The sequence below is a fragment of the Macaca nemestrina genome, chromosome 2 (genome assembly GCF_043159975.1).
Source record: "Macaca nemestrina isolate mMacNem1 chromosome 2, mMacNem.hap1, whole genome shotgun sequence".
In the NCBI taxonomy this organism is placed as follows: domain Eukaryota; kingdom Metazoa; phylum Chordata; class Mammalia; order Primates; family Cercopithecidae; genus Macaca; species Macaca nemestrina.
In genome coordinates this window covers 128646583-128659743 of record NC_092126.1, presented here as the reverse complement: position 1 = coordinate 128659743, position 13161 = coordinate 128646583, and the positions used below count along the sequence as shown (strand labels likewise).

The 13161-nt window shown below is 37.9% G+C and overlaps 1 long non-coding RNA gene across 7 annotated transcripts in view; it reads left to right on the top strand.

Annotated features, from left to right (window-relative positions):
• LOC105483418 (uncharacterized) overlaps positions 1-13161 on the top strand; it is a 135509-nt gene that overhangs the window by 52038 nt on the left and 70310 nt on the right. For 6 of the 7 annotated variants that reach the window (XR_011620166.1, XR_011620164.1, XR_011620167.1 and 3 more), the window contains exon 3: positions 3786-3873. The exons of the other annotated variant lie outside the window; for it this stretch is intronic. This is a non-coding gene — a long non-coding RNA (uncharacterized lncRNA). The remainder of the gene's footprint in view (positions 1-3785; positions 3874-13161) is intronic. 7 annotated transcript variants of the gene reach the window in all.

Below are 13161 nucleotides of genomic sequence, written 5' to 3'. Positions count from 1 at the left end.
CCTGGACACTTACACTCTTCCAAGACTAAACCAGGAAGAAGTTGAATCCCTGAATAGACCAATAGCAGGCTCTGAAATTGAGGCAATAATTAATAGCCTACCAACCAAAAAAAGTCCAGGACCAGATGGATTCACAGCTGAATTCTACCAGAGGTACAAGGAGGAGTTGGTACCATTCCTTCTGAAACTATTCCAATCAATAGAAAAAGAGGGAATCCTCCCTAACTCATTTTATGAGGCCAACATCATCCTGATACCAAAGCCTGGCAGAGACACAACAAAAAAAGAGAATTTTAGACCAATATCCCTGATGAACATCAATGCAAAAATCCTCAATAAAATACTGGCAAACCGGATTCAGCAACACATCAAAAAGCTTATCCACCATGATCAAGTGGGCTTCATCCCTGGGATGCAAGGCTGGTTCAACATTCGCAAATCAATAAACATAATCCAGCATATAAACAGAACCAAAGACAAGAACCACATGATTATCTCAATAGATGCAGAAAAGGCTTTTGACAAAATTCAACAGCCCTTCATGCTAAAAATGCTCAATAAATTCGGTATTGATGGAACGTACCTCAAAATAATAAGAGCTATTTATGACAAACCCACAGCCAATATCATACTGAATGGGCAAAAACTGGAAAAATTCCCTTTGAAAACTGGCACAAGACAGGGATGCCCTCTCTCACCACTCCTATTCAACATAGTGTTGGAAGTTCTGGCTAGGGCAATTAGGCAAGAGAAAGAAATCAAGGGTATTCAGTTAGGAAAAGAAGAAGTCAGATTGTCCCTGTTTGCAGATGACATGATTGTATATTTAGAAAACCCCATTGTCTCAGCCCAAAATCTCCTTAAGCTGATAAGCAACTTCAGCAAAGTCTCAGGATACAAAATAAATGTGCAAAAATCACAAGCATTCTTATACAGCAGTAACAGACAAACAGAGAGCCAAATCAGGAATGAACTTCCATTCACAATTGCTTCAAAGAGAATAAAATACCTAGGAATCCAACTTACAAGGGATGTAAAGGACCTCTTCAAGAAAAACTACAAACCACTGCTCAGTGAAATAAAAGAGGACACAAACAAATGGAAGAACATACCATGCTCATGGATAGGAAGAATCAATATCGTGAAAATGGCCATACTGCCCAAGGTAATTTATAGATTCAATGCCATCCCCATCAAGCTACCAATGAGTTTCTTCACAGAATTGGAAAAAAATGCTTTAAAGTTCATATGGAACCAAAAAAGAGCCCGCATCTCCAAGACAATCCTAAGTCAAAAGAACAAAGCTGGAGGCATCACGCTACCTGACTTCAAACTATACTACAAGGCTACAGTAACCAAAACAGCATGGTACTGGTACCAAAACAGAGATATAGACCAATGGAACAGAACAGAGTCCTCATAAATAATATCACACATCTACAGCCATCTGATCTTTGACAAACCTGAGAGAAACAAGAAATGGGGAAAGGATTCCCTCTTTAATAAATGGTGCTGGGAAAATTGGCTAGCCATAAGTAGAAAGCTGAAACTGGATCCTTTCCTTACTCCTTATACGAAAATTAATTCAAGATGGATTAGAGACTTAAATGTTAGACCTAATACCATAAAAATCCTAGAGGAAAACCTAAGTAGTACCATTCAGGACATAGGCATGGGCAAAGACTTCATGTCTAAAACACCAAAAGCAACGGCAGCAAAAGCCAAAATTGACAAATGGGATCTCATTAAATTAAAGAGCTTCTGCACAGCAAAAGAAACTACCATCAGAGTGAACAGGCAACCTACAGAATGGGAGAAAATTTTTGCAATCTACTCATCTGACAAAGGGCTAATATCCAGAACCTACAAAGAACTCAAACAAATTTACAAGAAAAAAACAAACAACCCCATCAAAAAGTGGGCAAAGGATATGAACAGACATTTCTCAAAAGAAGACATTCATACAGCCAACAGACACATGGAAAAATGCTCATCATCACTGGCCATCAGAGAAATGCAAATCAAAACCACAATGAGATACCATCTCACACCAGTTAGAATGGCGATCATTAAAAAGTCAGGAAACAACAGGTGCTGGAGAAGATGTGGAGAAATAGGAACGCTTTTACACTGTTGGTGGGATTGTAAACTAGTTCAACCATTATGGAAAACAGTATGGCGATTCCTCAAGGATCTAGAACTAGATGTACCATATGACCCAGCCATCCCATTACTGGGTATATACCCAAAGGATTATAAATTATGCTGCTATAAAGACACATGCACACGTATGTTTATTGCAGCACTATTCACAATAGCAAAGACTTGGAATCAACCCAAATGTCCATCAGTGACAGATTGGATTAAGAAAATGTGGCACATATACACTATGGAATACTATGCAGCCATCAAAAAGGATGAGTTTGCGTCCTTTGTAGGGACATGGATGCAGCTGGAAACCATCATTCTTAGCAAACTATCACAAGAACAGAAAACCAAACACCGCATGTTCTCACTCATAGGTGGGAACTGAACAATGAGATCACTTGGACTCAGGAAGGGGAACATCACACACAGGGGCCTATCATGGGGAGGGGGGAGGGGGGAGGGATTGCATTGGGAGTTATACCTGATGTAAATGATGAGTTGATGGGTGCAGCACACCAACATGGCACAAGTATACATATGTAACAAACCTGCACGTTATGCACATGTACCCTACAACTTAAAGTATAATAATAATAAATAAATTTAAAAAAAAAAAAGACACCAATGGGGGAAAAAAAAAAAAAAGAAATGTTCTTGCTAACTATATTTTCATATCATCAATAGGTCAAGGTTCAGTATATATAAAAGTTAAGGATCATTATTAACAATAGTAAACATGAAAATAAGTTCAAATGCTTTTTTTGATAATCACTTTCTTCCTGGCATTGTGGCAAATCTGACTCTGTCATCGTTTTTAACATGAAAGAAGTATGGATTTGGAGTATGAGAAGTGTCTGTTCTGCTTTTTTCTTGTGGTTGCTTGTGTTTCCTTTTTTGGTATTATCTTCTAACTGGAGTTTCTTAGTAGGCATTAGCTTTCATAGTCCACTGTTCATTTTGGCAATTTGGTTATCATTAGATAATGTGACTTTAGTTTGACTATAAAAGGCACACATCACCTGCAATATGTAGACTGATGAAAAGATGTGAGGGCACCACTGTGCATGTCTCCACGGTCCAGAACTCCTGAATGGTGCCCAGCTTACCTGGTGAGTGAGCCAGGATGCCTGGGGTCACCAGGGTAAAAGTGTGTGTTGGTGTTACTGCACCTTAACTTTTAAGATAATAAATACAAAGGAGACTGATGGAAAGTAATACAGGATGAGTCTGGAGAGGATGGCAAGGCATTTTAAATAGGAGTAAAGACTTTTACTTTATCCTAAGTGCAAGGAAAATCATTGAAGGGTTCATGCAGATCGGTGATATGATCATATTTTTGGGTTTTGTTTTATTTTTGGAGAGTGCTTCTTTTTACTTTTATTTTTTTAAAACTGAGGCACAGTTGACAAAAATGCATATATTGATGGCATATGAGGTGATATATTCATATAGGTATATGTTGTAAAATTATACAATCAAGCTAATTAACATATCCATCACCTGACATACTTATTTTTTGTTTTGAGAAGAGTTAAGATCTAATCTCTTAACAATTTCCAAGTATTCAATACATTATTATCAATTATAGTTACTACCCTACAACAGATATCCAAGCTTATCCAATTTCTGTTTATCAGATCACTTGGGTCTCCATGTAGGGAATGCATTGAAGAGGCCAAGGATGTAAGCCTGAAGCCCAGGGAGGAGAGCACTGGAGTAGCTCAGGTAGTGTGGGGAAGATTGGAAGCAAAATTAATGGGGTTGTCAGACTGGACATGGGGTGAAATGAGGGACAAAGGAACCTTGGTTGATTTATGGTTACCAGCTTCTGTGTGAGGTATCCTTTCTTATTATCCAGGATTCAAAAGTGGCTACTTTGAGAACCATTTCCAAAGCCAGCTTGTTGGCCTCATCTGCTGCTAACATGCATAGTTTAGCTTTTGCCTGTTTTGGCAAAAGTCCGGCTTACCATGTCAGGAACATATTGGGCTTGACTTAAGAGACTCTGTCAAACGAAGATGTTCCAACAGCTTTTCTTGAAAGTGAATGAATCACAACATTTTCAATAAAAGTTTATGGCTTTGGAATAAAAAAACCAAACATATGAGTTGTGACATGTTAATGATACTTATCTTTTTTTTAGAAGAGGATGGTGAACAAATACATTGTCTTGAATAATGGAAATGTAAGTAAAAAGTCTAAAATACAAGATGACTAAAGACTTTCTGATGTGGACCATCAGAATATCATAGAACCAAATGCATTTTGACCAGATCTTACAAAAATACAGAATACCAACAGTAACATATCTGTAATATACAGTTGAAAGCCTGGCACCGTGGGGATTCTCTGAATGAGATTCTTTCACTAAAAATCATGGCTGTCCTGAGTACCATCTTGCAAAGTGTAATGTCTTTTTACATTTTCAATTAAAATAAGCTAATAATTTGGCCTAACAGTCTGGTGCTGCCTAAGAAGTCCTCTCCCACAGTCTGAGTTTTGCATGTGAACAGTTAGTCATTAGTCTTCATTCTATACCACTTACAGCTGGTCCTCATATTGTTCAAAGCAGTGACATCATGAATTTTCCCAAAGATTGTTAATGTCAGTGGCAATACACCAGCTTCTAGTGATTCTCAATGCCCTCTGAAGTCCTCTATTCTTCCCCCAAAAATGTATTAACCTGAAATCAAAATTATTAATGGTTTGAGTATTGCCAACAGGAAATGTAGTGTTCTGTTTGTCTTTATAAAAACAATTTTAAAATCAGTATTATTTATAATATGCTGTTGGTGTGCCACATTTGTTTGGCATATCCTTCAAAAAGGTTACATAAGCCTTTTCTTCTTCCAGAGGAAGGTTTTAATCAGGGATTTTTCTCTTGTACTTCATCTGACATGTTTAAGGACTTACTAACCCTTCCTCTGTCTTCTTTTTCTCTCTCTGCCACCTTTTCTTCTTCCTTCTTATCATTCATCTTCTGTCTCCGTGTCTTCCTTCCATTCTTCTGCAAGCAGCTGATCTTTGAGCTCTTTCATATGTGGCAGACCCTGACAAGGACCCTCTACCTGAAGATCAGATAATTAAATGGGGGAGACCAATTCAGAAATAAGAAATTTCAATATTAGTAAAAGGGACTCTGAAAGATGTAAATGATTAAGGTGTCTTACGGGACTAGCTGACTCCTATCTCTTCTCTGTTTTATTCATTCATTCAGTTAACAAATATTTATGGAGTCTCTATGTGCCAGACAGATAGTACTTAGAAATATGGAGCTTAAAGCCTAGGAGAAAAGGCAGTAAAAAATAATTGCATATATAACAGTAAAACTGCAATTGTGGTAGATGTTTTCATGGAAAAGTTGCAGGTCCTGTGGGATCGCATAACAGAGGGAACAAACTACCTAGTTTGAATGCCGAAGTTGGGCTTCTCCTGATGCCTTGACATTTGCACTGTGACTTGATGGATGAAGGGAAGAGAGAGGTTAGAAATGCAGTGGGCAAGGGGCAGGGATGTGGGTAAAGGCCCCATGATGGGGGAAAAAGAACCAGCATGGCTGAAGAATAGTCGGCTAAGGGAAAAACGCTAAGCAGGAGCTAGGGAGCTGCCAGACTGCGCAAGACTGTGTAATTCATCCTGCAGATCTTGACCTTAATTTCGAGAGCCATGAGAAAACATTTAAGCAAGAGATAGACAGCATCTTGTTCATTTCAGCATTTTGCTTTCCCTTAAAACTCCCTGGCCTTGACTTTCGGCCAATTTCTCCAATGGATCTGGCAGCTGTGGGATTGGAGATCAGTACCTAGGAATAGTGTATTAACTGTAATTAGAGTTCATATACTGATGCCCGAAGCCAGAAAAACACACTGACCCTGGAGCATGGCCGAAGGACTTGGGTGTCTACTAGTAGATATGGTGCTTGTGTTATGGAGGTTTACATAGTGAGCATTGAGGACAGCAATCAACTCAACACAATTTCTTGCCATCATGTTTGTATTATAGCCTGTGAAACACTTGAAATGTTGCAGCTTTGATAAAGTGTTTGTAAAGCACATTTAGATCAGCAACCTTCCTTTCTCTCTCTCTCTCTTTTTAAATGTGGAAGACTTCATGATATTCCCACCATCAATTAGAAGTAAATCCTATACAAATTGATTACAGGTACCCTATTTTGATAAAGTTTAGCACTTTTCTCACCATCTCTCTCTGTGTGTGTGTATGTGTGTGTATGTGTGTGTTTTAAAGGTCTCTTGCCATGGGTTAATTAGATACTACCTCAGAGAGAAAGGGCACCTAGTCTCTTGAAAGTCTTTGAAATTGTGCTGCAGTTGAATGCATGGTAATATATCTAAGTCAAGTAGGGTTACATGTTACCACATGTAGGTAATGCAGCATCAAAGACTATGCTTATGTTAAAACAAAATTCTTTATTTTTGTTGTCGTAAGAATCCCCAGCTGGGTACGGTGGTTCATGCCTATAATCCCAGCACTTTGGGAGGCTGTGGTGGGCTCGATCACGAGATCAGGAGTTCGAGAACAGCCTTGCCAACATAGTGAAATCTTGTCTCTACTGAAAATACAAAAATTAGCCAGGCATGGTGGCAGGTGCCTGCAGTCCCGGCTACTTGGGAGGCTGTGGTAGGACAATTGCTTGAACCCGGAGGTGGAGGTTGCAGTGAGCCAAAATTATGCCACTGCACTCCAGCCTAGGCGACAGAGTGAGACTCCGTCTAAAAGAGGAAAAAAAAAAAAAAAAAGACTCCCCCAACCTTGAGTTTAAATCAAACACCAAAAGGAGCAAAAGAGTCAGAGTTTCTTTCTGATGTTTTCTCCTGGTCTAAAAACTATTTTTAAAATAAATGTTTATGAGAGTTGTTTTCCAAGGAGAACCATCACTTCATCTCTCATACCATTCAAGATTTTTCACAACGTGTTATTTTTTGCTTTGTGATTTTTTTTTGATATGGAGATTATACAGAGCAGCCATAGGTGCTGAGGTTATTATATTCTACCAAGTTTGATTTATGAATTCCTTTTTTTACTATCACTATCATTGATTTGAGCTTCAAAATGGATCCTCTTTGTTATGTACATAGAAAGGATAATGATCGTTTATGTTCAAGCAATTCATTTAGCTAAAAGCCAAGGCTGGAATATTCTTACTGCTAATTTAATTCCACAAGTTGGATATTATTTTCAATTTGTTTTCCATTCATACTAGACATAGAAATACAGGGCTAAAATCAGCTCGAAGGATCTATCTGGTCCATCTCTTTCTGGTGTAACTGGTAAATGACAGCTATTTGGGGATTTAGCTCTAATTTAGCATCATTAAATAATTCAGTGCAGAGATCTATGATAGTCAACAGAAACATTGTGAAACAATGAAAAAAAATCCTTCCTTTTTGGAAATGGTATAGAATGGGAACTGCATATTCCTAGATTATAGGACTTGTCTTAGATTTTTATTGCCTTTTCCACCCTCCTACCTTAGAAATGACAACTAATATATAACTAATATAAAGCTAGGGTTTGTAGTAGTAGCCCCTTCTCATCTGGTTTCACATAAAAATTTTAGTAGTGACACACAAAGATAGTTAAAAAGAAATTTAAATCTCTTATGAAGTCTTTCAAGGAATGGCTGATGGAGACATTGTATAGCAGAACTTCTTCAAATTTGCTTTCCCTCATCTCTTTCTCTATTTATTTGCAATTGCCCTCCATTTCTCTCTCCTCTTGTCTCTACATTTCCCTGAACTTTCCCATAATCTCCCCCACCTGAATATTTCTCTTTGCATTTCCCCTCTCTATTCGCCTCTTCATTATGTATGTCTGCTTAGCCTCTCCTATCTCTTTCAATTCTCTTGCCTATCCGTATGTAGATAAAAATCAAAGACAAGGCAATTACAAAGTAAGTAAGGAGGCTTTCTCCTTAATAGGGTGGATAAGTTGGAGGGGGCAGATATAACCTAGACCTGTGTTTTCCACAAATAAATGTGCATGTGAACCACCTGAGGGACCTTGTTAGAAAGCCGATTCTGATTCGTTAGGTCTGGGATTGAGCTTATATTCTGCATTTCTAATAAGTTCTCAAGAGAGTCTCTTGCTGCTGGTCCCTGGACAAGTCAACCTAGAGACCAAGAGAGAGAAGTGTTGGATGTAAAGAGAGCAGCTAGACATGATCTCCTTAAAGATGATGACAGTGTCTGCATTATTTACCACTGTAGTACATGGTCTGATACACAGTCCACCCTGTTCAGTAATTTATTTATTTTTTTGCCTGATGATCTTGAATACAACAAGCTCTGAAGATATGTTCCTTTCTTTCCTGTCTTCTCTTAAAGCTTGAAATGCCTGAGCAGTGCTACATTTCTTAAAGCAACCCCATTTATTCCAGACATCCATCTGGCATGTGATTTACACTGAATCCAGAGGCACTCAAGGATTTTTATCTGACCCTTGCAGTCTTCAGAGATTCATTCTTCACTCCCAAGTATACTCACACCCCACACTTGGCCATAGCTCACTTCTGACAGGCCAGTTTGGATCTTAATCACAGCTCCCGAAGTTTTAGTTAACATAGCTTTATCCATGAACTTAATCAGCAGGCTCTCCACTCTATCATTTCAGCCATTGATCAAACAACAGCCACTAAATCATAGAGAGCCCTGGCTGATCCCTGAAAACTATGCCCATGCTTGATGCTGGGCCATTGATGGAAACTATTTTGTATTGCCTTTTAACCACTTATTTACCAGTTGTATTTCAACTGGATTATCTCAGAATAACTCATAATTAACAGTTTTAAAAATATTTTTATTTAATAACAAATGTAAGACCTGATTTTATTTTAAAAATGCAAAAATGTGGAAGCATATAATATAAAAGAGTAGAATTTTTCTTCATTCTTTCCCTAATTTCACTTCTCTCCTCAAAGGTACTCACTAGATAGACTTTTTTTTTTCTTTCTGGAGCTTTTAAATTTGCGTTTTGCATCCTCTCTCTCTCTCTCTCTCTCTCTGTGTGTGTGTGTGTTTGTATGTGTGTGTGTGTGTGTGTGTGTGTGTGCTGTTAGAAATATTTACTGTTAACTGGATATCCATGTGCTCTTCCCAATTCCAGTTTCCTTGTAGCTCATATTGGCCTTGAGACTAGCTTAGGCCCATATACTATAAACAGAATTGAGGCCAAGCACAGTGGCTCATGCTAGTAATCCCATCACTTTGGGAAGCTGAGGCAGGAGGATTGCTTGAGGCCAGGAGGTCAAAATCAGCCTGGGTAACATAGTAAGACCCTCTCTCTACCAAAAATATTTTTAAATTAGTTGAGTGTGGTGGCATGCACCTGTAGTCATAGCTACCTGGGAGGCTGAGGTGGGAGGATTGTTTGAGCCCAGGAGTTCAAGGCTACAACGAGCAAGATTACACAATTGTACTCCAGCCTAGGCAACAGAGTGAGACCCTGTTTCAAAGAAGAAGTAATATTTGTCATTGCTGGGCTGATGCATAATGGTAATAATGAGTTTTCTTCCTTTCTTGCAAAGACTGAGGAGGCTCCATCTTCTAAATGTTACATATACAATACGATGGAAGCCTGGGTCCCTGAATGACTATATGGATTAGCATTCTTCTCTCATCATGCATATGTGTGTTATATATGTACCATGAGCAAACTATATCTTCATTGTGTTTAATCACTAAGATTTCAGGATAAGCTAGTTAACACAGCAAAACCAATTATAACCTAATACATGAATCTGTACTTATGATGTTTTTTAAAAATTCAAAGGATTATAGTATGTGTATTGATCTGCAGCTTATTTTTTCACTTAACATTTCTAGACATCAGTCCTTGTCAGTACATATCAACTATCCTGATGTTATAAAATCATACTCTCAGAACCATATTTTGACATGTTAATAACCATCCACTTAACATAGAGTCAGACTAAATTTGTGTATAAGGTAAATATTTAATATGTACATGTCTGTAAGTATGCATCTGTAAGCATTTGCCATTTAGTCATTTGTAAATGCATTTACAATAATTATATATAATTTTGTATGTAAAGTAGTATAACATGACAGGTTCTGAGAGACTTGAAGAGCATTCTCATGAAGAAAAAAAGTTGAAAAAAATTTTCACAAGATTAAAAAAAATTAAGAATGCAGCACAAAGTATGCCAAAAGGAAAAAAAAAACCCAGCCACTTGTCTTTTAGGAAATGTCATAGAAAAGCATCAATTTGTTTCTAGAGGACAAAATTTAGTATACCTAAATCATAAAAGTCAGGGGGCATAATAAAAGATGAAAACATAAATATGACAACTACAAAAATGACTGAAAGTATAGCTCATTTTAGTTTTCAAGAGATGATCAAACAATATTTTTACATTTTTAATGAAAATGTTAAGAGGTCAGAGTTCAATTAACCTAGCGATTTTATTCTTGAAGCAGACTCACAGGATAGGAAAGTTACATCAAGCTTTTATTTCCATTTCTGATCTGTGAGGTTAGGGAAAGCTTCATCTCTTATGAAACATTGCATATATATACTTTTTGTTGTTGTTGTTGTTGTTATTTAGCATCTTTGCTTTTTCAGCTCCCCTTCATTACGTTGTGAATGGTTGGAGCTCAATGTAAGATAAGACTAGCTCACAGAATCATTCCTGTGTGGATATTGTGTTTTGGTTGCTCAACCTCATGGTCCTTTCCTAACAGTACCCTGATTTCCTTTTGGGGAACCCCATTTTATGCTGTCTTAGCAGGAGAGAAAATCCAAGTTGTGCATGGCAGCAAAGGGGAGCCGGGAAGCATCTCTGGCAGTTCCTTTCTTTCCCAATTCTGAAGTAAGAAATAGTGAGAAAGAAGAGAAAGTAGAAGTAATGATTAAGCAGATGTACAAAGACTGACCCTTACTGATGTGCACCAATGAAAGGGGGACAAAGCAGGCTTCGACCTCCTCTTCTTTTTCTTTCCTCTCTTCTCATTTTTTTTCCTATTTTCATTTTTCTTTCTCCTCATAAGCTTTCTTCTCACTTTTTACACTCTCCCATCACATTTCATCTTCGTCTTTCTTTTTCTTCCAATCCTGTACTTTCTTTGGTACCCAGGGGATATATCTCAGGAAATTTGTTACCCTATGTCTCTTTGCTGTCTAGTTATCTGACAATGTTTCCTTCTCTAATAAAGTTTTCTCTTTCTCTATGTTCCCTCTCATATGTTATCCCTTCATTATATTAAGATACTCAAAGAAAGGAAAATGCCTTGGCCGTCTTTTTGACCAACCAAGCTGGATGTAATTCCATTGTTTGCTGAGAAAAGAAGTGCATGTGACTCACAGGGTTTATCTTTGTCTGGACACTCTGCTCATCACGGGTTATGTTGTTTGACTGTGAAAGATGTATACTATGCCCAAATTACGTCATCTGCCCAAAGATTTGCAACAAAAGCTGGTCCTTTTTCCTCCAACTTCTGCACATACCGATTGCTTTGCTTAGTTCTCTGCATCTAATTTTTATATTTTTAAATCCTCTCTGCTGAATTTTGGCTGGAGCAGCATAACCCACCACAATTTAAATGGTTTTGTCAATTATGCACAAAAGGCCAAACAGCTTCAAGCACCTTACAGCTCCCTCAACTGCGACCTCTATTCCTGTCTCTTATTCTTTCCCTACCACTGCCCTTCTCCCCAGTACACTCTTCTTTTATATTTTATAGTAACAGTACTGTTAGAAAAATAACACATAAAGGCAAATTCTACTGGAAACTGTAAACCACTGGCTGGTCATCAGACCAGTATCACTGGTATTATACAGACATCTATTATTTTTCAGCAGAGAAAAAGATGTTGTCAGAAATTCTTATTCTGTGTACTCTATAAAGACAATGAGGTTATACAAATGCATAGACTCAAGAAATATGATCAACGCCCTTGTGGTTTGTGTGATCGGTTTCTGTGATGAATGGCAAGCCACTAAGAAGGATCAGTTAAAGTGGAGGGAGGAAACCTCAGGGTTATATTAGATGGTGCTTTTTAAAGTCAGCTTTGAGTATTTCCTTGTGCATTTCATCATGAATCTGATTATTAGCACTGCTCATGAGGATATAGTGTGGCTATCTCAGAGAAATATTGGGGCACATTATTATGTGATTGAAATAAATGGGAAGAAGGAAAACTATACTCAAAATATCATTCTTTTTATACCAGAAAGAAGTTCAAGATGACCCGGTCCAACTCCCTTATTCTTCAACATAGAAGCTGAGGCTTAGAGAAATTAAAAGGCTTGCTCATGTCACATAGGTATTTCTAGGCAAAATCTCATCCAGGATCAAGGTCTCTGGTCTCTAAGATTGGTGCCCTTGCCACCTCTTTGAAATTCATGACTATGTAATTTTCTCTCATGCTCATTCTCATGATAATTTTTGTGTTTCTCTGCATCACTAGGTCATTTTTTGATAGTTGTAACAAATTCAACAAATATATATTCATTAACAATTTTCATTTTTTTTCTTTTTTCTTTTTTTTTCTGAGACAGAGTCTTGCTCTGTCACCTAAGCTGGAGTGCAGTGGCATGATCTTGGCTCACTGCAACCTTTGCCTCCCAGGTTCAAGTGATTCTCGTGCCTCAACCTCTCCAGTAGCTAGGATTATGGTGCCTGCCACCACACCCAGCTAATTTTTGTATTTTTAGTAGAGATGAAGTTTCACCATGTTGGCCAGGCTGGTCTCAAACTCCTGACCTCAAGTGATCCGCCTGCTTCAGCCTCCCGAAGTGCTGGGATTACAGGCATGAGCAACTGCGCCCGGCCAACACCTTTAGTTTTTAAAGCTTATATGCAAAGAATTATGCCTGTGGCTTGAATGGGAGTGGGGATAGCACAGCTATATTAGTTTCCTGTTGCTGCTATTACAAATAGTGAGAAACCAGGTGACTTAAAATAGTAAAAATAATAATAATAATAATTATTATCTTACAGTTCTGCAGGTTAGAAATCTCACAATAGTGGTAAA